Source organism: Phalacrocorax aristotelis, chromosome 3, assembly GCF_949628215.1.
Source record: "Phalacrocorax aristotelis chromosome 3, bGulAri2.1, whole genome shotgun sequence".
NCBI lineage: Eukaryota > Metazoa > Chordata > Aves > Suliformes > Phalacrocoracidae > Phalacrocorax > Phalacrocorax aristotelis.
In genome coordinates, this window is record NC_134278.1 from 68,267,905 (window position 1) to 68,293,896 (window position 25,992).

General features: G+C 37.9%; 1 protein-coding gene across 4 annotated transcripts in view; it reads right to left on the reverse strand.

The window, feature by feature from the left end:
- The window catches only part of ZDHHC14 (zDHHC palmitoyltransferase 14), a 121,650-nt gene that overhangs the window by 94,516 nt on the left and 1,142 nt on the right, over positions 1–25,992 (reverse strand). The gene's annotated exons all lie outside the window — the stretch shown is intronic.

Below are 25,992 nucleotides of genomic sequence, written 5' to 3' on the forward strand. Positions count from 1 at the left end.
TAAATGTAACTTAAAGAATAGCATACTGTCTGATCAACATGGGTCTCAAAAATGAGGTTAAACTGTATCTCCAGGCAGCTGTCAATAAAGAAGGCAGAGCACATAGTCCTATCCCAAAATGGTATGAATATTTAAGTCCAAGTTTAAAATCACAAAATACATCATACTTCCTATTTAAATTGTATACTTACAAATCATGAGAAGGCCATCATGGCATTTGTGTGGCTTTTACCATTCTCAGTTAGACAGGATCTTAATGAAAAAGGAAACTGTTTCATGTACACAAATACCTGCTTATACAGAAAAATGCATTTCCAGTATTTGTATTAAATGAATTCTGAAAATTACTATAATCCATGTAGACCTCCCCTTAACTAATAAGACTTTATCTAATCTCTTCTACAAATAATTCCATTTAAAAATATACAGTAATTAACAATATTCCCTTCAATAGGCCAAATACAAACCTTATAATCTTTGCTTTATAAAAAAACCACAACAACCAAGCCCAACCCCCACCCAAAAAAATCCCCAGCAAAACAAAACAAAAAGATAACACCCCAAAATAAAACACCTCTTGGAAGAAATGCTTCTTCAGAGTATGTGTGTTATAAGCGGTGAAAACCCATGTTGACAAGTGAAAAATGAAGAGTTGATTAAATATATAATGGAAAATTATTTCATTTATTGTGAAACTTAGGAAATAAGATAATATTGTCTGCTGCATTTCTGTTAAGTCTGATTTAACATAATTCCTTGCACTACAAGGAGGGAGGAAACCAATTTTGACGACAAGACAACCTATGAAATAAACACTATGCCAAAACAGGCCAATCTTCAGTTACTCTGTAGAAATGACTGACACACCCCAAAAATAATTTGGAGTAATTTTTACTTTAACAGTTGTTCACATCTCTGCTGATTGTAACAAAGAAAAATTTGCTTTCCCATGTAAGCAACTATCCAAGAGCAGATTTTAATAATTACAGTATTCAGAAGAACACCTGGATTTGGACTCCTGCTCTCTGAAAAACAACATTAAAACTTGCTCTCTTTACACAAACTGAAAAAATTACAACTGTTCCACAAAATTGCTTTACCCACTTCTCTATCTTAAGCTAGACTTGCTTTAACATCCTTCAGCCTCCTGACTACGCACTACTGATCAACTCAGGACAGGACTCCACAAGTAGATGTCAGGTTCTACAGACAGCAGTCAAATAACATAGCCCAAGATTAGTTTTCTTTCAGTCAAACTCTCAAAAACACAGTATAATCTATAAACGATTCTACAAATATATAGAATATCTTCTATAATGGTATTTCCTGTATACCTTTCCAGGAGTTTAGAGAAGGCATTTTACAAACCCTTCTTCCTCTATAAATGTCTAAACCCCAGCAGGCTTTTGGCAGGCCACCAGAAGTAAACCACTGTGCAAACAGCAAGACAGCTAGGGGCTATATGTAAAAAGTGCTCAAGCAACTAGGTATTTCTCCCTGCATATAACACAAGACCAAAACCTCCTGCTGTTACTGCCATCACAGATGAGACAAGGCAAGTTGGAGAAAGTGCATTTGTGACATTGGATGTCCAGTGGCCATCACTCAAAGGCAAAAATCTGTAGGAAGTAGATTTACTGCTACTACTGATCAAAGAGGAAGTATGGAAAGGAGATAGTGCTTTTAGTCATGTGAAGCCCAAGTTGACAGATGTTTGTAAGAAAATGTCAGAGAAAGAGGGTGAGACATCGGTTTAGGCACCAGAGGTCAAGATTTGCACAGGCAGCTGTATGTGAATTGCCAACACAAAGATGACAGTGGGCTTCATGTTATTCTGTGTCTCTCCTGACTATATTTACTTCTAGCGGTCTCTAACTCATTCATGTACCTTGGTTGCTCTGTCCAGGTTTAGAAAGGAACGGTTCTTGTAGTTCTCCCTTCACCCTCACCCCCCCTTACCTTTGGGTAATCTCATCCATAAACAAAAATTGAGAACAGCATGGATAGCGACATCAAAAGCTGCTGACAAGGTAGACAAAACAGTTCTGAGATATTTATTTTTTTTTAGTGGCCTCTTCCTAAAAACTTTTTAGAAGAGGCATGGTTCAAATGGAAGAATAATTCCATGTATGTTGCTTATATTGTAAATAGTTTGCACCAAAAAATAAATCAGAACCCATTCTATTTTTCCACTGGCAAGAAAGTTAGACACTAGGACATTTGCACAGGAGATTTTACAGATTATTTAATATGATCCTCTGCTAGAAAGACCCAGATCTATTTAAACAATATCCATACAACACAATCTTGCTCAGTTCACCATGATCAATAGTACAAGATCTCCTCAAACCCCAACTACACCACATCCAAGGCATGATAACAACTGATACTGCAAAAGACACCCAAAGCAAAGTTTGGTTCAAATTTCCAGAATACTCTGCAGGTATCCGTTCTGTTTCATTTCAAAGGCTTCCAGATCACTCTTCAGTGCATACAAGAAAATAGAAATATACAAGAGAAATCCTTGAATTGTACTGTCTGGCATTTTGCTGCATGAAATCGGCAACAAATTAGTAGATAACAAACCCCGAAGAAAAACGTAGAAGAATGTTTTACTTCGTACTTGCATTCTTTACCTTGGGAAAAGCAGGGGAAAGAAGTCCATGGACTCTGCAGCAGCACTTTTACTAAGTTAGAAAAATGATCGCAAGTATTTTAATTTGCATTTTTCAGATATTGAGACAGGACTATATTACAGAGGAACATCAGAAAAAACTTTCGCATCCAGGAAAAAAAAATCTTTGGTAACATACAGAAGTTTAGGATAACGCAAAACATTTAAAGTCAGAAAAGATCCACATAGGATTTCAAAAGAGGCAAGGATAGGCAGCATGGGATGAATTAATGAACTTCCTCATTAAAAACTGCATGTTTCTGCTTTCAATATGCCAGCAATTACTCAGTGTAAACCTAATCAACAACTTAAAAGTTGCAATGATAAACTATAAAAAAACCAACCATCACATATTGCCAGTTTCAGAACCTCTCTCATATCAAAGGAGTTAATTGTTCTCTTTTTGCAAAATTCTACAATTTATAATACTCGCGGAAATATATCTTCCAATGGGAATGGAACTGGCTATTTATTATTCAAGTGATGCTATACTTTCTCTTTCACAAGAATATAAGAACTATAATTATAAGGATTTTTTTAAAAAATCAATGCTTTAGAAAACACAAAACAGCCTAGTGCCAATCACTTTCCAGAAACAAACCATGTGCTGTTGGTAAATCTCACAAAATCCAAGTATGTTAAGGGCTGTCAAACCAGAAAGATAAAATAAGTACGCTGGTGACTACATTTTTGATCTAAAATAATAAAGACATAATTCTGTCATTATGAAATGACACAGAATACGCATATTTTCTAATTAATTGTACCAATCACACTATAGACACCTAAAAGAGGGACTAAATTTAACACTAGTCAGATGTATGATGGTTATTTAAATCTCACATTACAAAAAAAGCAGAATATATGAAGAAATAGGTTTTTACAAACAACTGCCTACTAGTTTAAAGGCACTGATTTACCTAGGCCCCTTTAACATAGGGATTTTTAATCTAGTCTGAAATTATATACCTTAAAACACCTACATAGGATAAAGACTACTACATCATTTTCTGTCAATCAAAATGAAATATTATAAATAAGGTTTTTTTAAATCTACCCGATAGGTAACTTTTCCTCAAGTATACTTAGTATTTACAAATATTTTTTTTAATCTATGACCAAATATCCTTATATTCACAGAAAAAATGTTTCTGTCAAAAACATGAACACATTAAGATAATTTTCAAATAGTTAATAGAAAAAATAGAACATTATGTTCTTGATAAGCACACACAAACTTAATGCAAGCATAGCTACGAAGTTAGAAACAAACCACCAAGTAATCTATAAAGAAAAGAGGTTTTATATTCTTCCTTTGTATGCTATCTTATTTTCTGATCTTTGTGATACAAATCATTCTTTGTTAGTTAATATTAAAGGTTCAGAAAATATCATCAAACAGAAGCAGAAGAAAAATGGCTGAAGAATTTTGGCACTCTCCCTTCCATTTGCTAATTCTCAAATATATCCAAATTGCAGTACCAATTTGAATTGCATTTGTCAGGAAAAAAATTATAAACTTTCGCAAGGACTTGATAGTAACATCGAATACTGTTCCTGTTTCTGAACACATTACCTCAGTAAAGCTTACAATGAATTATACTACCAAATCTGAAAACAAAAAACAGGTAACATTAGTTACCTTAAATTTTTGCTTTACCACAGTATGTCAGATTAAAAAAAAAAACCACACCACAAAAAACCAAAACCCAACAATAACACCAACCAGACAAAAAACCCAAAATCAACCAACCAAAAAACACACAACAAACCCACCCAAAGGGGAAAAAAAAAAAACCAAAACACCAAGACAAAGATTAAATTAGTTGCCAAGTCTCAGTGTTAGGAGACAAGTTAGGCCTAAAAAGTAACTCATTTAGAGTTCTCATACAGTTAAGACAATGCCTCAAAAGCAGTATTTTTAATAGGCACATGGTGAAGTTAGGGGTCACAGTGAGGAATACATATATTTGAATGTACAGTCTACAGCTAGCCTTTTTCCCTACTCAGGCAGAACCGTCAGCAAAAAGTGGGAATATGATACCAGGCAGTTATGATCCGTTGCTATCCCACAGATTTTTAACATTCATCTGTGAAAGCTTTACAGTTAGAATCATAGAATCATTAAGGTTGGAAAAGACCTCTAGGATCAAGTCCAACCATCAACCCAACACTAACATGTCTCCTAAACCATGGCCTGAAGTGCCGCATCTACACATCTTTTAAATACCTCCAGAGATGGCAACTCTCTGGGCAGCCTGTTCCAATGCCTGACAACTCTTTCAGCAAACAAATTATTCCTAATATCCAGTCTAAACCTCCCCTGATGCAGCTTGAAGCCATTTCCTCTCATTCTGTCGCTAGCAACTTGGGAGAAGAGAACGCTGCCCACCCCACTACAACCTCCTTTCAGGTAGTCGTAGAGAGCGATAAGATCTCCCCTCAGCCTCCTCTTCTCCAGACTAAACAGCCCCAGCTCCCTCAACCTCTCCTCGTAAGACTTGCTCTCCAGACCCTTCACCAGCTTCGTTGCCCTTCTCTGGACATGCTCCACCAACTCCATGTCCTTCTTGTACTGAGGGGCCCAAAACTGAACACAACATTCAAGGTGTGGCCTCACCAGTGCTGAGTACACAGGCACGATCACTTCCCTCCTCCTGCTGGCTGCACTACTCCTGATACAAGCCAGGATGCTGTTGGCCTTCTTGGCCACCTGGGTACACTGCTGGCTCATGTTCAGCTGGCTGTTGAAACTTCTGTTCCCCACAATTCCCATATAGTTCCTCTAACATTAAATATTATTCTTTTTGCATAATATAAAACTTTACATTACAGCCACAAAGTAATAGAGGTACATACAGACTAAAATAGTTTGGTATCCACTCATCCAAAGAGATTTCTTCTCTCCCCTTTGTAATGAACCACCACAGCTGAGGTCACAGAGGTGGATACAGAGGAGCTGAAACTCCTTTACCACTCCAGTTGAGAGGCTGACCAACACGATGCTCTTCATAAAGGATTAAAACTCAAGGTCAAGTCTCCCCTGTATGAAAAGCTTATTTGCAATATATTCTGAAGCTAAGCACAACTTTCTTTTTTGCTAACAAAGGAAGAGATAAAAAGTATCTCTGAGCGCAGGAGGGCAGGATTCCACATGTTGATAAACAACTTAGAAGTTAACTCTATCAAACAGAGAATAGCTGTTTGCTTATTAAGCACTGAAGAGACTATCAACAGTAGTGAGAGAGAACACCTAGCTACAGCAGACAAATGAGATCTCGAAGACCTGCAAAACAACAGGTCCAGAAGTGGTTTTTAACTATTCAAATTACTTACTAGAACACTCAGATTAAGCCTAGTAATTACAGCCATGCCACAAGATCCGAAAGTGTTCTCTCGCTGTCAGATTGCTCCCACAGCAATCTGGGAGGTTATTTCCCATAAAAACTCTGACCCAGATATACTTCAACAGTTTGAGAGAAGCTAACTCCCCTCCACTTGCCATTGTGGACCACTCTGTTGTCCTTCCAGTCAATTCAGGACCATTCTGGCAATTTGTTTACCAATGCTTTCATCACTTGTCTTTGTCTATCTCAAAGTTACCTTGTTAAATTGAGGTTTTTCTTTACTCATTCTGATTCCAACACTAATACTGGACAGGCAAACCTGCTTAGACATGTTAAAAAAAAAGGTACGTGATAGTTAATTAAAATTCAGATGTCTTGTTGTGCAAACAGTAAGAATGAATTCCATGAGTAATTATTTTATGTAGGCCAAAACAAACATTCATGTTTTCACACACTGTTAATTTTTAATATATCTCTCACCAATGCTACTGAACCTCACTGGAAAGTCATAACACATGCTGTAATTTAGAAATTCACATATTTAGATCTCAATATGTCACATGAAACATTTAAGTGCTTTGAAAGTGTTGCATCCTATCTTTGATTTTAGTTTATTATATTTAAGATGGTGGACCACACCATTTCTAATAAGGTGACCATATAAGCTTCTCCAGTGGCAGAAGACGGCTGCAGGCAATAGCCCTTTACACGGTATATGTCAAAACAGTTGGTAAGTGTACATACTACAACTTCAGGGATTCCTAGAAACTATATATACACTATCCAAGAAATCAGGTAGGCAGGAGCTAGACACCATTCCTGATTACTTGGTCCAATCTACCTCTAGCCATCAAAGCAGCTGTGGGCATCAGGCAAGCTGTTCCCTCTGCCAGTTTGCTTCAAGAGGAAATGAAGGGGCCCAACACTTCCCTATTACAATGAGATACATATCATAGGTGATATCCTCTTCTGAAAAAAATTATGCCCAAGACTACAGTATTATTTCTTCTCAAAGAGCCCTCAGACTGTAAGAGATGGACTGATGAATTGCCTGAGTAGGCAATAAGCAAATTATATATTTGCTAGTGGAGTATGATTTTTCCTACTAACAAGAAAATATATTTATAACTAGCTAATTAATATGAACACAGAAAAAGAACATGCTTTATAATAAAATTAGGGGGGTGGGCTGTATATCGTAGGACTACAAAACACCATCTAGGCAATTTGATAACTACTAAATTTTTCATGTCATACTTCATTAACTATCTTTACTAAGGCATCAGTGAATATTTAGATTTCTTCCACATTATTAGTCTACTATGATAACTCTAAACTCTTGATTGTAGGTTCCTTTTAAAACTCTTATATGAGTCACCAATACCTCTCCCTTTTCAAAAGTTCAAAAGTCCTTTCTAATACGATGTCTATGTAGTAATAGTTACAATGCATTGTAACTGACAAAATTGCATTCTACTCAAGACACAGTACACTCCTTCCTCTCCCCACCCCCAATAGTGTTGCATTTTTAAAGACAAAATAGCAATTTCAACTGATATTCTTCTAGCATTTCATAGACATCTTTCTGAATAATGGTAGTGGAACCAGCTTTGGAAGTTACCCTTCTCCAAGAAAAGACCAGCTATACACGAACCACTTCAGATAAAGGTTTGTCTAGCCTGCTTTGCAAAAAACTTCTAATGACAATTCCACAATCTTCCTAGGAATTTATTTCAGTCCTTATCCATCCTTATGCTTGGGAAGGGTTATTTCCCCCTAATGTCTACTAACCTCTAACCTGAATACTTCCTGCTGCCACTTGAGGCAATTAGAACTGCAAGTTAGAACTTCCTGTCACATACCAAACAACGTGGAAATGCATTTGTCATCATCCTTCTAAGTATCCAAAGGGAATCACCATAACTTTCTCAGCACCCTCCTCTCTTGATGAAAGAAATCCCAACGTTTTTTTAAGGTACCTGGGGTGGTGAGAGGGAACAGGAAGGGAAGGAAGAAACTGCCGGTTTTACTGATAGGTTCTCTAATTTTGAGAGAAATAAACAGGAAAAAGTTCAGAAAATTGAAATTTAAAAAATAATCAAGATATTTCTCTGGTCTAATCTGGTCTCTGCATGGATTCTTAATGCCATATTTGCCACAGTTCAGTCCCACTGAAAGAGAAGTCCTCTTGTTCCAAACAGATTTCTCTTTACAGATTTTTTTATTGTTGTTTTGCACCGAACACAGATAATTTGCTGAACTGCTATCCAGCATCTAACCAAGCAATGGTGCAAGGAGAAATTTGCTGCTCTGAGGAGTTTCATTTGATTCAGTTAGTCCTACTAATAGAGTATAAACTGAAAACAGTTTCTACAGAATAATTTAAAACATCATTATGTGGGGAAAAAAAAAGTCTGAAGAAAAAATTTGGGAAGATACCATCTTAAAAATACAGTACATTCCAAAATATATTTTTGGCTGTAATAAACAAGAGCTTAGAGTTGGCCTTCAATTCATACTATGAATTGTGCTACAAACCACATTTCTAGAACACAACTACATTTCAGATACTTCTTAGGAAAGGACACACTAAGTCTGTCCCCAGCCAAAAAGCTGTGGTAAAGAGTAAAATACTACCAGGACTATATCTGTCAGTGGCCATTTTCTCCGTTGGAAAGATTCCATCATGTGTTAAATTCCACTCAACAGGTACACCTTTATTAACATGGTGCCATAGTTGTGTTCACAAACATAACATGGGATCAAAAGAAACAGGCGTGGATGACTGGATTCAAGCTCTCCCAGAAGCTAGCTTCCCATCTTACCATCAGTCACAAATAGTACTAAAATTTAATTGATATCTTACTGTAAGAATAAGGCAGTCCCTTTAAAACTCTGTTTTCATCAACTAAAGAAAAAGGTTGGTTTGTGGATGATTTTTTGCTTAAAGAAAACTCCAGTGGAACATGCCAGAAGAAGAGTAGGTTGCATTCAGCTACCTTAGGGGGACATCCTCCTTGTTCATTTCCACAACTGCTGAAATCCCCTCAGTGTCCTGAGGGTCTTTGCTTAAATGAGGGCAGCCAGTGGCACAATGTTATGTATAAAGAGTCAGTAGTTCTGAAATACATTCACTCCCATTCCTCAGCAAGCTGGCTGGACATGGTGACCTTCAGAACAAGGTTCATCTTTTTTCCCAGGCTTAGTGCAAGAAAAATAAACTCGAGATGACAGCGAGGCTTGATAACTAGCTGAAGAAGCAGCCGGTGCCAATCTAATTTAAAAAACCTACCCCAAAACATAGTTTAATAGTGTATATAAATAATAATGAACAGCAAAGCAAAAGTAGTTTTGCTTCTCCATCCTGCCAGCTGTTTAGTTTTAACTAGTTTTTGTGCCTGCTGATCAACAGAGCTGAGAAAAATCCGCACTGAATCAAAATCATCACCCACCATATCTGTAACACACATGCACAGACCTCTGACTTGCCTGTAGCCTGATCGACGTCTGGCCCTTCTAGAACTACCACATACAGTTAAACACTACTTTGAGTTATTTGTACTTTTTTCACACATACTAGACCAATGCTGTCACTGGAGAACCAATCTGATCTCCACCAGCAAATGAACTTTACTCCACTTCAGTCAACACAGCTATCAGAAAGCGGAGTCATCTTACAAAGTGAAAATAAATATAGAACTATAATGCATGACCAAAGCTGAAGCCCCAGTAAGTTTCCTGCACCTTTAAAACAAAAAAATATTTAATCTTTAATGCTAACATACACAAAGCACAAATGAAAGCTGATTGTCAGAATTAGAACACAAAATTTAAGTTGGAAGTAATTACAAAAATAATAATAAAGTAGGTACTGAAGCTCTATAATACAAAAAATAAAAACAGTCAATATAGGGCTGGTATGCCTAATTACCAAACTATCTGCAGTACATCAGCTTGTAAAGAGTAGCGCTTTCAGCATTAAAAGATTGTTCTTCTGCAAATGTAAAGAAAGCCCATGTATAAAATGGTCACAAAATGAAAATTGTCTGTGTTAAATACTATTACACCATGGAGTCTGCCAACCTAAATTTGCTGTGAATTTCCATTTCACCAAGACCCAGGCAGTTTCACCAGTCACTTTGCTATTCCGCAAGCTTGACTACTGACATGTACTTAAATACCTCCCCTTATGCAACTTGCTTAGAACTTTAACTGAAAGGGAAAATGAGTATTTAGGGTTACAAAGTGCTTTTTGTTATAGCAATTCCTATACAAGCAACACTTTGACCCACTTAATCAAGTATTCTGTACAACTTATTTCGTACCATGTTAAAGACAGGTTACTTATCAAGACACCTTGTTTTATATACCAGAGCAGTAGCTCTTCCTGTGCAGAAACATTTCCGTCAAGGCCTGGGCTGGCCTTTTTCATTTATTCCTAGTTGTACTTTGTTGCCTGCAAAGAACATCTCCAATCCTTCCCCAATTTCTTTGAATCACTCACGCTGTGAGCGCTGTTAAAGATAACTCAGTGGCAAACACATGCCACCCCAGCCAAATGCCTCCCTCTGTAAAAACACACAGTGCAGCACCTCTTCTTTTCTAGTACCCTCACTGCATATAGTGCTTCCCTCTGCAATTAGAGCAGCATAGAAAAACAAAGGCAACTTTAAGAGACTTATCTGCAAGACTTGCAGAAATAAGAAAATAGGGCAAGACTACCACTACAAAATGAATGAAGCCCCTTGCCTTTACCTCTCCCATCCCTGCAACAAGTTCAAAAGCTGTCTGGAGCAGCAAAAGAGGTAATGCTGCCCCTTATGGTGCTCTGAAAAGTGCTGAAGCAAGAAGCATCAGTCCACAGAACACAATGCTAAAAAGCAAGCGTACAAGGTATTTGGAAAAAGGAGAGAATGAGAGACATTGATTTAGGAGGGAGTGTGTGGAAAAGAACAGAAGTAGTGCCTTGTTGGGAACTTCTTGGTCTAATAATTACACACAGAAAAACCATGCTAAAACAAACTGCAAGATCACTACATTCAAGACTGCCAACATGAAATAAAATGCCAGCATGCCTGCAGAAATTAAATGACACCCTTCTGCTAGGCTGTCCTTCCTCTGTCATATGCCTTATGACAGAGCTTTTAGTTTCAAGCTCCCCAGCCCATAAGTAGCCCTGTTTCACTTAAAGCTGTGGGTGGGACTGGTCTGGAGATGAACCGGGGTTTAAGTGAAGACAACTTTTGTGTAACAGTAATACACAGAACTGGAGGCTGCACAAACTGGAAGATGTGTGGTGGATGAAGCAGTTTTACTGTTTGTTTATTTATGCTGCCTGTAGCCACAGGTGAAAGCAGCCCCACAGTGCAGAGCTTAGCTCCCCAAACCAGCCATGTTACCAAACTCCTGAGCAGGCTGGCATTGCTCAAAACTAATTTCAGTGAAAGAGTTCTGCCATGCCCTCAGAGAGGTATGCCCAGCATAGGCACAGGATTCAGAGATATTACTTGATAAAAATCAAGTTCTTAGCACGCACAAAAGACTCAAGCTTGGGCAGATCCCAATACTGGACTTCTATGCAGACAACACAACGTACATCCTTGAGAGACCATCACACTTGCAGACTCCTGCCTATGTATAACAGATTCAGAATAACAGGCTCTCTCTTCTACATGTAACCTGCAAGCCTGTCTCCTGGGTCATTCCCTCACCATCATGGCACTGGAAGTAAAAAAAAAAAAAAGAACAACTTTGGCCAGAGCCACAGAGCTTCCCTGGCATGAAAGATTAGCATAACAGAAATCAGGAACAGTAAGAAAAGGGAAATGTATTTCTGGACTGAAAAAAAAAAAAAACCACAAAGATTTTGAAACCTTAAAGCACTACTGGTATTACTGTCTTTAACAGCTCTCTTTTCTGACCTGCTCTTAAAACAAATATATAAATAGCCAAACTCCAAAAGGAGTCAAATAGCAAAGATCTATGCACCATGCTGTCATTCCCAGAGTTCTTTGTTCTGCACTGATGAACTAGGACTGCCAGTGTATCTCTGTGAGCCACTTCAACATCTCATATCTGTTCACAACTATTTTTATACATTGATTTTCACTTTCAGCCTCTGAAGTGAGAGAGTCATTGGCAGGACACAACATGCATAAGCAACTTAGAGTGCAGTATAACTTAAGTATCTTGCTGTGCAGTCCAACTGTCTACAGTACTGGATACAATAACTGAAAAATCCAGCATGCATATTAAAAAGTTATTACTAGGTTACTTACAGGTAGTAACGAAATATGGACACAAACCAACTGTCCCTTGAGTAACTGAAATTAAGTTCCAGAAGCAAACACTATAGCAGGTACTTCAGTTCCTCTCCACTCCTTATTTCCCCCCTGCCAAGTCTTCCACATGCATTGACTAATTTCCCAAAATTGTCACTCTTTTAACCATTCAGAATATGATGGCAAGCATAGCTGGCCTAGGGATGCACTCGTTCTGGATGAATAATATTAACTATGCAACTCTTATTGTAGGGATCAACTTCAGTGGCAAGTTGCATACTCCCTAAATCTTTGACCTTTATTATGCAGTCAGAAAGAATACTTGTAATAAAGCTCAAATTAAAAGCTTATTTCAGTGACAGTGTTATTTCAATAATAGTGAATTACCTTTGCAGCAAGTAACACTTTTGTATTGAACTAAGAAGCAACGAACCTATGTTCTCCTTTCACAAATGCCATTTCTTTGTTGCAACAGCAATGGCTAGTGCCAACAACTGTTTAGAAAAAGTTTTAGAACAGAAAATAAACTTACTTTTGCCAAAAACAGTCAACCATGTGGTAATACTGCACCTCCAGACCATCATTTAGCAACTTCAACTGTTGGTTAAAGTTTTCTAGGATGCAATAATATAAAGGTATGTGCATTGGGAAGGGCATGTTTACCTTTCAGTTGAGCTGGATGTCAGCCCACAACAGTTTCACTTACTGGGATCTAAGTATGTCAGTTGTTTTTCTCGTATCAGACTGTTTTGATTTTCACATTCACAGCTAAATGCCTGTTTCCCAAACTCCTCTTCAGTAGGAGCTGAGTAAAAAAGCAAAATTATTTTATCCCACCCAATCTTTATATGCTATCCTCTGAAATGTCTTTCTGTCCCCAACACAATTCTTTTGATATACTCAAGCACTGGAAATGAGCTTTTGGCTTCCAGGGATTGGCATTAAAAACAATGCACAGCATGTCCTGATGCTAAAAAGTTCTGGGGTTCATTAGAGGGAAAAAAAACCCCAACATACTCCACTCTGAGGATGAATGTTCACATCAGTGATGAGAAGTCACAGAGCCTCCACAGCCCAAGGTAAAGAGAACAGAGCCTTCTGAGCTTAGTGTCTTGTAAAAGAAGAATGATTATCCTTTCAAGGTCTTATACTGAATTAGATTAATCTCTGTCAGATTTCAGTCCACAACTTCTTCCCCGTCTTCTGCTCTATAGACAATTCCTTCTGCTCTGATTAGCTTTAGGTGTCTTATTTAACAAAATCATTTTAAAGGCCAATTCTTTTATCACACTGTGAATAGAGACAACCATTCCAACTGCCTCTTGCATGCAAGGCTGCTCAGTTTTCCATTAACTGCTTCATGATTCTTCCTTCATCCTCCTAAGCTGAAACTTTCAACATTTACAATGCCAAACAAACCAACAAAACAAAGAAACCCACCAAAGTAGGCAGCTGAATGGGACTGTAAAGGAACACGCAATTTCCCTGGGTTGCTTGCTATCTCAGCTGAAGCATGGGAGAAAAGGCAAGGATTGAGAATAGTCCTTTCCTGGTTCAGTTTAGCATATTTTGAGCTAACTCAGCTCAAAATAAGGTGAAGAAGCATTCATGCAGCTTTTCCATAGGCTCTGCTATCAAATGCAATATAATACATTGGCTCCGCAGTCTGGATATGGGGAACAGAGACTACACAGGCAAGGATGCAGGTAAAAAGAATTGCTTCAGTTACTGCCCCTGTGTGTTACAGAATTAAGTATAATGTCTTTTTTTAAAAAATACAGAAAAAGAGTAAGACATGAACAACTAAGGACCACTTAATAATGTGGTATTTGAAAGATGCTGCAGTTCAAATTCTGTAAGCTATAATCCAGTTACTTCAGAAATAGAACATGGTTAAGAAGTCAGAACTCTAGTTTTGCAGAAACTAAAGCAACTAAATAGCAATTCAGGCAAGCCAAAAGATGTTCTGTTTGTGCCCTCACAGATGCCAAACAATGAACTAAGACTATGTACAACAAGTTTCCTTAAGCTAGGACACAACTTCATGTCATAGCTAAGATGATCTGACAATCCCCCTCCCTCTCACTTCCCAACTTCCTCCCTTGCACTAGTAATAACATTTTTGTGAATTTTCAGGTATTCAGCTCAGGGATCAAAAGCAGCAGAAAGTTTTTCTTTGTGTGGGCAGAAGGGAAGGATAAGCTTTCTGCAGGAAGGGAACTCCCTGAAGTGGTTTGCCATTGGGTGGGGAAAACAGCAGAGCCAGAAAAAGTAGTAACATCTGAGACCTGGGAGAAGGGAATCATAGAATTGTTTGGGTTGGAAAGGACAGTACCTTTAAAGGTCATCTAGTCTGACCCCCAAGAGGGGAGACCATCCTTTCCAGCAGCCCACGACCATCAGATTTGTCTCACTGCAACTGAGTCTGCTGAACAAAAAGGAAACTGGGATGCTTCTATGAAATACTCTAAAGTTTTGTTTGAATTCATGACCACTAAGAATTCAAACCCCGTCCCCTCAGAAAAAGCAGGCAGGTCTACAGACACGAAGTCCACTCTGAAACACAGTGCTTTGAATATGTGGTATGGGGAAATGCCCCTTTGGCTTCCCACCAGCCTCATAGAAACTTAGCAGTGATACCTACTATAGGAAACAGAGGTTCAGATATTTTATTCAAATTAAATATGCTCTGTTTCATTTAAGTTTTCTCCTCTAACAATTTTATTTTCAATTTGTAATTCAGAACTGGACACCTGCCCTACTGGAATTATTCACAATTTTTTTTTTTTTAAAGCAAATCAATGTTTAAAGGGAGTTTGGATTAATCCGACATATCTAGGGTGTTTTCCCTTCCCCAAAGATAACAAATCCAGCTTTAGTGGCTTTTCAGACAAGCCATTTCATCCTTAATGTCTAGGAGTCCAGAAGCTGGAACATGTTATTTATTAAGGTGTAGGAGCTGGTCTCAAGCTAGTATTGTCAAGCAGCAGACTCAAGGAGGAAGCTGAACCTGCAGGATCCTAACAACTTTTTGATGTAGCTCAAGCATTGGCTCAAGACAGACCCCACAATTTTACATATCTGCACAATGATATAGGCAAATACAATGTAGATAATGGAAAAATTGTATTCATCCCTCATGACTATGGAAAGGGGAAAACTAAGTCTTTCAACTTCATCTTTACTGCCTCCCTATCCCTTTTCCAGCTACAGTGCTCTTAGTGTATTAAGAGTGAGTAAGTGGCTAGGAAGAGCAGATGGAAGGAAAGAAAAGTTCACAAAATTTAAGTAAGGCACGGACAAACTGATGAACCCATCACACTGCTGGAACAACTGTATACAGAGACATATTTTTGGATTAAATTGATTTTATTTAAACTTAATGCTGTTGTTTACATGATAAGAAAAGAAAATACTAACCGTAATTCAGCAAAAGCCAGATGGGTAGTAGAGCACAAAGCCTGGTGAGGAACAACAAATAACTGAAAGAAAGCAGGAAAAGAACCTCCAAGAAGTCTTGAAAAATGCACTTTGAACGAAGAAAGCCATATTCAAAGGTGAGAAAAGAGAAGAGAGGACAGAAAGAACACCTATGGCTATTTCACTTGCAAATTTTTCAGTTTTGTTGGACTGAGACTTTAAGTTCAGATCCTAAGACTAGATAAAAACTGAAGCTCTCATGAAATACTCATGTTATACATGGGTCATTAAAACAAGATTAACATTATCTCTACCTGATATACTTTTTGCTGTCTTATGGGAAGAAGTTCTCAGAATTTCACAGGTAACAGAGAATGACTGAGGTGGGATGGGACCTCTGGAGATCATTGAGTGCAACTCCCCAGCTCAGAGCAGGGTCAGCTAGAGGAGACAGTTCAGGTCTACATCAGGTTGGTTTTCATTAAGTCCATAGCCTCTCTGGACAACCTGTGCCAGCATTCAATCACCCTCACAGCAAAAAATCCCAAACCAAACAGGCAAACAAATGAAAAAATCCCCAACACTTTTTCTTGTGTTTAAATAGTATTTCATTCTGTGTCCATTGCATCTTGTCCTGTCATTGGGCACCTCTGAGAAGAGTCCAGGGCTCCTTTTGGTTTTTTTTTTAACTCCCCCTCCCCAGACAGACACTTACTTTAGTAAGATGCCCCGTGAGCCTTCTCTTCTCTAGGCTAATTCACTGAGGCAAATCAGAAGTGACTACACACTTCATACAGTGCACTCCAATCTTTTATATCACACCATACAACACATTTCATGTACCAGTCTACTAATGACAAAGTTTACTTGTTTTTGTCCACACCCAATGCCTGTCCAGCCCTAGAAAGAGTTCAAATCATGTTGAATAACGAAAGTATCTTAAAAGCAGTATTTTTTCACTATATAGAAGCATTATGAGCTTCAGCTCTAAAGAAACCACATTCACAAGAAGCAAGTTTATTACGGAGTTGCAACACTGATGAGAGAGAGGTCACCGCTATTCTAGCTTTTACTTTTCTTCTTAGTGCTTTTAACTGCTTTACTTAGTTCCAAATGTGGAAAAATTATAAATCTTCCACATTCAAATTCAACACTAGAAATCTCTTTTTACCAACAAAACAGTATCTACTAAGGAACACGCATAGATAGTTGTGCCATGAAAACCCGCACCATGAGCACAAACAAGCATGCCAGCAAAATTTAAGTACAGGCCAGTCTGACACTTGCTTTTACCCTGTAACATAGCATTCACAAACAGTGGGATATCTGCTAAGTGTACTGAACATGCAAGACCAGGACTGCTATTTCCTGGTATCCATACAGCTCAAAAAAGAGAGTACACAAAATTTATCATAGTCAGAAACAAAGATTTTGTATTAGTACTCCTTTTCCTAAGGGGGGAAAGACGCTTCTGATCCCTGCCAATGTTTTTTAATCTGTATTCGTAACTTCTAGTAATATACAGAGTGTTTATGCTAAAATAATACCAAATTCTAGTATATCTGTTCCCTGCTCTTAAGTACTAATATATATTGATCATAGGTATAAGAAACATATACTAAAACCCACAAATCTATTTCATACATTCACTCAATGCAGACAATGTAACAGTGTTATCTTGCAATTAAACTATAACATGAAATTCACAAACTGCTGATTTTATGTATATCTCAACTTCTGAGTTCAGGTTCTCAGTTTTCAATTTAATTCTCAGTATTCTATTTAATACCCATTTTGTATTTTTTTAAATAAGAGTAAATATTAAAGAAGCTGAAGTGACTGCATATGCATGACAAACACATGCTGCCAGTATATGTTGCAGTAAGCAACTTAAGGGGACAGCGGGAGTGGAAAAACATAAAACAAAACCCGCTGTGATCTCATTAGCCAAGCTCATTATGTAGGACTTCATTAGCCACCATCCCACAATAATGTGAATAAACCCTACAGATACTAATGAAAAGGAAGTGATCAGGGATCCAGAAGCTGAATAATCACATAGCGCTACAGCACACTGTCACCTTAGTAGTTAAAGTTCTGCAATGCAATTGGTTAAGATCTTTGCTAATGCACAGTGCAGAAAGCCCATGGTCCGGCTGTGCAAATACAAAGCCCCCTTTGCCTAGTAACTGCAGTACGAACAGGAGTTTGACTATGAACACGTACAACAGGGTAAGGGACAGGGTGTGTGTTACACAAAACAAACTCAAAAACACTTCAGCCTCCTTCCCTAAGTATGTTTTATGTTAGTAACATTTATATACTTCTGCAATGTGAGAAACATGAACAGAATTTTATTTTTGGCTATTACATATAGACTTCTTGATCTCTTGATTTTAGTCTGTTTCTTTAGTTTGTAAAAAGTTTAACTACTTTAGAGTTTTTGTATTAAGTTGTGAAAAAAATGGGAGTTAATTATATGACATTTAGCAAACTTTGGCAGTTCCAGCTGACTTCAGGGGATTTTTCCCCTTTTTGCATCAGCTTTGCCAAATGAAAGACAAGCAGCATTGAGACGTACAAACCTTTACTAGCAGTCTGGTACTCAAATATCAGGAACTACAGCCTCACTTAGAAGGATCATCAATCAGGATAACAAAAATTTCCTAGATAAACTTGTTAAAACATTTTAAGCAATTTTTCAAAATGTCCCAGTATTTTAAGTCAGTAGGTTTTTTGACTTGGCTACTTTGAAACAATCATGCAGCTTAGAAAGTTAAAAATATTCTCAGCTTTCTCCTCTTCTACAGTCATCTTCACTTTCTCATTAATAAGTTCATATTTTAATATTACAACTAACAGTTTAATGCTGCACTAGAATGGAGACACCCCTTCCACCAGAAAGGCAATATAAAAGGTTTTGTTTTGGTTTTGCTTTTAGCTACTTAAAAGGTATAACTTAGTCATTAAAAGAAAATTTGTATTTTTAACATCCAGTTCAAATTTCAGTTTCTAGTGAACCTACAAATAAGCTCAGATGCTTTTAACAAAGTATTTTTTCCATCCCTACCACCACCACAAAAAAAAAAAAGAGTGAACAGAACAGTTTCTTTCAAGTTCTGCACAGACTAATATTTTCTCTTTTCATTCTGAAGGAAGAAAATTTCTCAGTCATCCAGAGGGTAGCTAATCAATGATATACACTGTTTGTATGAAATGACAGCAGGCTCAGTATGAGTCAGCCATGTGCCCTGGCAGCCAAGAGGGCAAACCGCATCCTGGGAGTATCAAACACAGCATAACCAGCTGGTCAAAAGAGGTGATTATCCTGCTGTATTCAGCATTGATGTGGCCTCACCTTGAATACTGTGTGCAGTTCTGGGCCCCACAATCTAAGAAGGATTTGAAGGACCTTGAATGTGCCCAGAGGAGGGCAACAAAGGCGGTGAAAGGGCTGGAAGGAATGTCCTATGAGGAGCAGCTGAGGACTTCGGACTTGTCTAGTTTGGAGAAGAGGAGGCTGAGGGTGACCTCATGGCTCTCCACAGCTTCCTGAGGAGGGGAAGTGGAGAGGGAGGTGCTGAGCTCTTCTCCCTGGTATACAGTGACAGGATGCATGAGAATGGTTCAAAGCTGCACCAGGGGAGGTTTAGCCTGGACATTAGGAAGCATTTCTTTGCTGAGAGGGTGGTCAAACACTGGAACAGGCTTCCTGAAGACGTAGTCGAAGACCCAAGCCTGTCAGTGTTTAAGAGGCATTTGGACATTGCCCTTAACAACATGCTCTAACCTTTGGTCAGCCCTGAAGTGGTCAGGCAGTTGGACTAGATGATCATTGTAGGTCCCTTCCAACAGAAATAGTCTATTCTATTCAACCAAACTTTTGAAATTACCTTCCCCCCCACCCCCACTCTGGAAGGGATATCAAATATCCCAGGTGAGAATTTACACCTATCTACAACAATCATTCTGAGCAGTGATGAGAGCAGAAAACCACCGCCCAGCAGTCTGTGACAGAATTTCCCCTCTTTCTCCAAGGGGTTAGAGTGGCATCAGGCGAAGCAGACTACAAACATTCACATCTCACTCTGAAGATGCACATGTATCAATGATCTAAAGCTACACAGTGATTTCCTCAAGGTCCTGAGAGAACATGGTATCTGAGAGGCCAACACCACTTCTTACACCGTTACACTCCCTATTTTCATTTCCCTCCATCTCTGCAAAGAAAAGGTGGAAGTAAGTAGAACTATAGGTGAGAAAGGAGTAAATTAAAAGACAAAAAAATTATGTTCAAAACTTGTCTTCTCCATGAAGCAGTAGATAAAGGCCATCAACTAAGCTGAATTAAAAAACAACAACAACAAAAAAACCCCACCCTCAGAAAAAAAAGCTGTTTAACATTTCTTTTGGGAAGGGAATTAGTGTTACAAAACCATAAAAAGCCTCTGCAGTTTCAGGGGAAGAAGGTATACTTTGATAAACAAGAGAAGTTATCCTTCCATTATCCTCACAAAATTTTACTCTGAAAAATGAAGCATTTAGTCATTATCCATTTCCACATAAATAGACCTAGCCTTGAAAAGTAGAGGTGCATGACCTAATATCAAATGCTATTAGTACACTTCCGGGTAAAAGGATTTCAATTTATATCACATAATTCATTCAAAGCAGGTTTCAAATTTTAAACTGATGTACCTGCTCAGTGAAGTGCTACTTTAAAATAAGGTAGTACAAAACTACTCCCTTTTGGCCAGGGAGAAACTTCAGGATACACACTTGCACAGATCATTGGGAAACTTAGAAGTGAATTAAGTAAACTTTTTTGTGACCAAGGAAAAGAAAGTCCCTTGTCAAGGTAAAAAAGTATCACATATACTTTGTACCTGAATGATATTTGGTTCTGACAGGTAACATTTTCAGGGTAACTTAAGTGCAAAGAATAAACAACATCTGGTTGGAATGCATACCATCCCTTAGGAATTTTCCATATCATTTCGTGTATCTACATACACTCAGGACAAAAAGTAAACCCTACAGGTTAGGCTTACTGTACTCGATGACTTTTTCTCTACGTTATCAGATATACATAATATGGCAAAATGAGAAACAGAAATATTGCTCTGGTTTAATTTTAATGACAGATCTTTTTAAAAACAAAACTGAGGGGAAAAACACACTGAATTTGCCTACACCACTATGCACTATTAGGCAGCTACTGTCTTCCATGTAGAAAAGGATGCAGTTCTCTGTTGAACAATCATTTTAGTTCATATGCCATGATTTTTGCTTTAAAATAAATTTGGACATCTTCAGTGGGAAATGCCCTACAAGTTTATGGCAGCCTTTAACAGTTAAATCAGATTGGTAGTACTTCCTTCTAAGGAACTTGTAGGTTAAGGACATGGTCAGCAAAAGACACAAGTAACCTACTTATCTTAAGAGCAGAGGAAGAAAGATAACGGACATTGTTAGATGAAGAACATTCCACCTACTTAGAATACAACCTCACACTAAGAATCCACCTCTTGCAGGAGCAGAAAACATTTGCCATAAGATGAAGATGACTGTTGATACCACAGTGAAAATGCTCAGCTTACTGACATCAGTGTTTACACACAGAGGTTTGTCACAGTGAGCAGCAAGTTGCACCACTTTGCCACTGCGTGCGCTATAGAAGTTCAATATTGAACAGTCTACACCGCATCAGAAAGTGTGACTCATGAATGTCCTCCAGTCACACTGGTTTTCAAAGTGGGAGGCATGGAGCAGGCTGCCAGCAACTGCAAGAGCAGATAGAAAGCAATGATTTGTACACATATGCACATAAACAGTCTCAGTTTAAATAATTTTCCAACATCCATCTTTTGAAAAACAGTGACATTACACAAATGCTCACAAAAATCAAGTTTTAACTGGCTCAAAAAAAATAATCTCCACTTTGTTGAATCAGTGCAAGTGTCAAATTGTATCAGAAGCGATAGGGCTCTGACTCACATTTACAGAGAAAAGAGCTGCACTGCTTCAGCCCTTCCGGCATCCTACCATCTGCTCCAACCTTCTTCCAGAGCTACTCACCCTGCAACTGAGTTGACAGAGGGAAGCATGACTGTGCCTGAGTCAATTCAGTTCAGTCAGCATCTTCGCTTAAACCCACCTTTTACGGGAAGTTTAATTGGCCTGCCTGAAGTGAAGCAGTTCAGGTGCAGACATGTTCCTTTCTGCTACCTGCACAGTGAGGTCCAAGAAGGAAGGAAGCTGGCAGACAGGGACAGCGTTAACTCACATTAGCAAAGCACACAAGTTCATTTACCGCCACTCTGGAACTCGTGGAGCTTGTGCATCCATACAAGATTTGCCATTCAACAAGATGTCTATTTTACATATGCTACTGTTTTAAATGTGTCATTCACCCTCCATTTTGCTTTCCTGTAACCTACAAGAACAGTTCCCCCAGATGACCATAGGCATAAAGGGTTCTTTTCTCTTCTGAGTATGTATACCTAGCTGAATAAGAGCAGAAAGCATGAAGTGCCTTAGTTTTGTCTCTCTTTATTGCACCAATAAAGGACATTACATATATGTAAATACAGTGGTTGAACTGTCTAGGTACAGCAGTGAGATCCGTTCTTCAGTTATGGATGCTATCTTCGCTCTTGGGAAAGGAATTTGTTTTCCAAGCTTTTACATGAGCACTAAATAGTTTAAAAAAATTTGTATGTCTATGTAATGGGGCAAGGCAAAGAAAAAAAAAGGAAGTTCTACACAAAGCCAAATTTGAAGAAAAAAAGAAAAACAGCTAAATATCACACAGCTAGAGTTAGGAAATATATTTCCAAGAAAAAATAACATACCCAAATTTTAAAGACAAATAATTTTTGTCTTTCTGTCAAATTTTAAAGACAAATTAATTTGTGGTGCCTTATCTTGAGCATTTTAAAATCAGCATAATTTTTAAGAATACCTCAAGCACAGCATCCCTCTTGGACCCAGAAGTGTTTGCAGCAATTAATGATACATTTAATAGACAAGTTACAGAAATAAAACTGCTTGTTATTTGCATTGTCTTCCTTCAGAAGGGGAGGGAGGCAGGAATTCTAAATATTTCACCTGCTTGAAAGCTTACGGTTTGTTGTTTTTCTTTTAAGCAAATCCTGGCTTACCTCTTTGAAAATGAAAAAGAACAGTGACATGATAAAAGGAAGAACTGGTGATGTACTTGGAGTATATGGGAGATAAAAGTCAGAGAGAAAGGAATAAAACCAGCTGAAAGTTGGAGCTGAATAAAGTAGGCAGGAAAAAGCACAGAAGCATAAATATGAAGAAGCAAAGATTAAAAAGGCATGTTTCAGTGTCAAAAGCTATACAGGTAAAGATATATGATATATGTTTGCTTTTGGAGAGCTAGGATTTGTTGATTCAGAGAAATATATTTCTCACTGGGAGTGGATTCCAAAGCATGTGAGATACAGCTCTGGATGAATGGGTGTCAAGAGTAAAACAAAAGGGGGGGGGGGGGGAAATCATGTTAGAGAAACAAACGAAGCCAAAAGGATAGAGGACAAGTGTTTGTTAGCATGAGGCTTTCCCAGGAATCAGCTGTCAGAGTCATATCTTTCCTACTCCCCCTCTTCACTGTCTGCAACCAGGGAATTACTTGGAACACGAGGACCTGTTTTCCAGTTTCCAAAATCAAAGGGAACAAAACAATTTATTTCAACTGCAGCAAAAAGACCAAACAATTCCAAGAACATGCAGGGCATCTTCCTCTTCAACGACAGTTTGACCTTACAGTTCAGATACACAAAGCACATGCCCATTCAAAAAATTACTTTGCCCCAAGTGTACACAGAGCACTGAAACACATTTCCATCATATTCTGTAAATAGCTGGTTAATGAGGAGAGTCATAACCAAATCAGCCAAATAGTGGAAGTGACACTAACAACTAAGATGTCATCAACTGGTCAATAAAGAGAGACAATTAGAAACTACTTCAAAGTAACACTGTTTAATCAGACACCCCTCTTTTCTCTGTAACTTTAACAAGCTTCTGCAGTTCAAACATCACAAGCATGCTGAACACCATTCTCAGTCTCCAGGTTTGTTTTTTAACTAGCCTTCAGAGGATGAGTAATACTTTTCCAGTGCAAGTGCTTGTTAAAGACCAAAATCTACCTTATTATTATAAAAAAGAAATATCATTGCCAACCTCTACTTTCATTTTCCTTTAAAGGAGAGTGCAAGTGATAAAAGAATGACTCAAGATTGGTACATACACACAAAATTTATATAGTTATATAAAGCCAAAGATTTTTCCCTGCATCAAGACTTCTGGTTAGATAACCACCAATAATATATCAAAATGCTGTAGATTGACTAAAAATGTTGTCCTTCTCATATGGTTACACTGCAGATAAGCTCAAAGACACGACAGAAGTTGTAGTGGTCAACTCCGGTAGAGCACATAACTCCCATACTAATGAAATCAGAAGGTGATGAACAGCTAGCAGCTCATCCTGCTTTAGCAGTTCTGAATCACACAGCTGCAGAAAATAGTTATCTCTGAAGCATCAGTGTTAAAACATACAAATAAACTGTAAATGGTGTCTTAAAAGGTAACTTTTACAATCATGATTATAAAACATTACAGTTTTGATCCTACATTTATGTTCTGGTATTTGCAGGGAGTCCAGTGCTTGCCTTCAGAGGCTCTACTGAAGATGATGAGGCCATGCACAGATCTAAGTGTCAGCCTACACAGAAAAGCTTTCCAACACTAGGCCTAATCATGGCAAAGATAGAGTAGCACCCAGTCCTGATGCAATACTATCAGATTACACCTTTAATACCTCTTTCAAACCAGGAAAGTAAACACACTTGCAGTACATGGATACCATCAACTATGTTATTTGAACTACTCAAAGGATGTTCAAGCAGCTTCACAATGTCTGCAGAAGATTTACAATTAATAAATCCCTCTAAAGTAATTTGGAGCCCACTAAAGACTGAGCTCATATATTCAGCCACTGGTTACCTGATGAGCATTTTTACCTTCTTTACTGCTACCAGTATGTTAATATGGTCTACCTTTAACTGGCACAATTTAGGGCTTGCTAATGTCACTATCTCTTCCCTGAAGGCGCCAAATGATAAATGTCCTTTGGTGTTCAACCATATCACTTAGCAAAGCAAACAGAATCTCTGGAGGCAGTGCTGAAACTTACTTATAAATAATAGTTCCTATTCAAGAAAACAGTAAGAGCTGTGTATGTATTTTTAAGAATTTTTGCCTGCCACAAACCACAAATCAGGCTACAATAGTTTAGAACAGGTAAAGAGGCATTAACTCTTTAAAAATAATTCAATTATTACTATAGCAAGTGTTTTGGCAGTGTGAGCACCTTTGTACTTGGCATTTTTTAAAAAAAGTAAATGAAAGGTGAACTGTATTGTTCATATCAAGTGCTTAATTCTTTATTGTCACATATAGTTAAATTAACTACTCCAACACCAGTGCAAAAATCAGTATATTTGATTTGCTGTCACTGTGTGTTCACTTTATATAGATAAAAGGGACTCCTGAAGATTGGGAGCAACAGAGAAAAAAAAAACCTAGAAGGACATCAGAAGGCCACAAAAAACCCCAAAACTCCAGAACAAACATAGCTTAAACTGAGACCAAACTCGCATACAACTTCACATCACAAACAGCAAGTAATGCTGTTACCTAGTGGTGGAAAGCTAAGTACATGCAAAATTGTACAGCTTTTTTTTTTACCTAACTTCAAATTGTCATCTACAAGGTATTAAACAACTTCAAAAGAAAAAAAAAAAAGAAGAAAGGCCTAATTCATCAACTAACAAAAGTTATTGCTTTCTGGCATTCAGTTCTGCGACAAAACGTAAGTATTTTTGCATCTGCCAGTTTTGATTCTCAGCAAAGTAACTGACAGACAAGAAGCTACATCATTTCCTGACCAACCCAAACCTGCTGTTTTACACTCCTCTTGCAACATCAGCAAGAACTGGAAACCTGTGATATAAAAGCACTACAATCTTAATCCTCAAACATCAGTTTTCCACAGAGTATGATAACCAAAACAGGATTGTGCACCCCTCAGCATTTATCAGATCATATTTTCAATTATATAAACCAACATTAGCTGAATTCAGTCAGCATTCTCTATGACATCTGGATAAACATGTTTACTTTGCTTTCAGCCAGAAAATAAATAACGTGAGGAAAAGAAGGAAGATATGAAGACTTT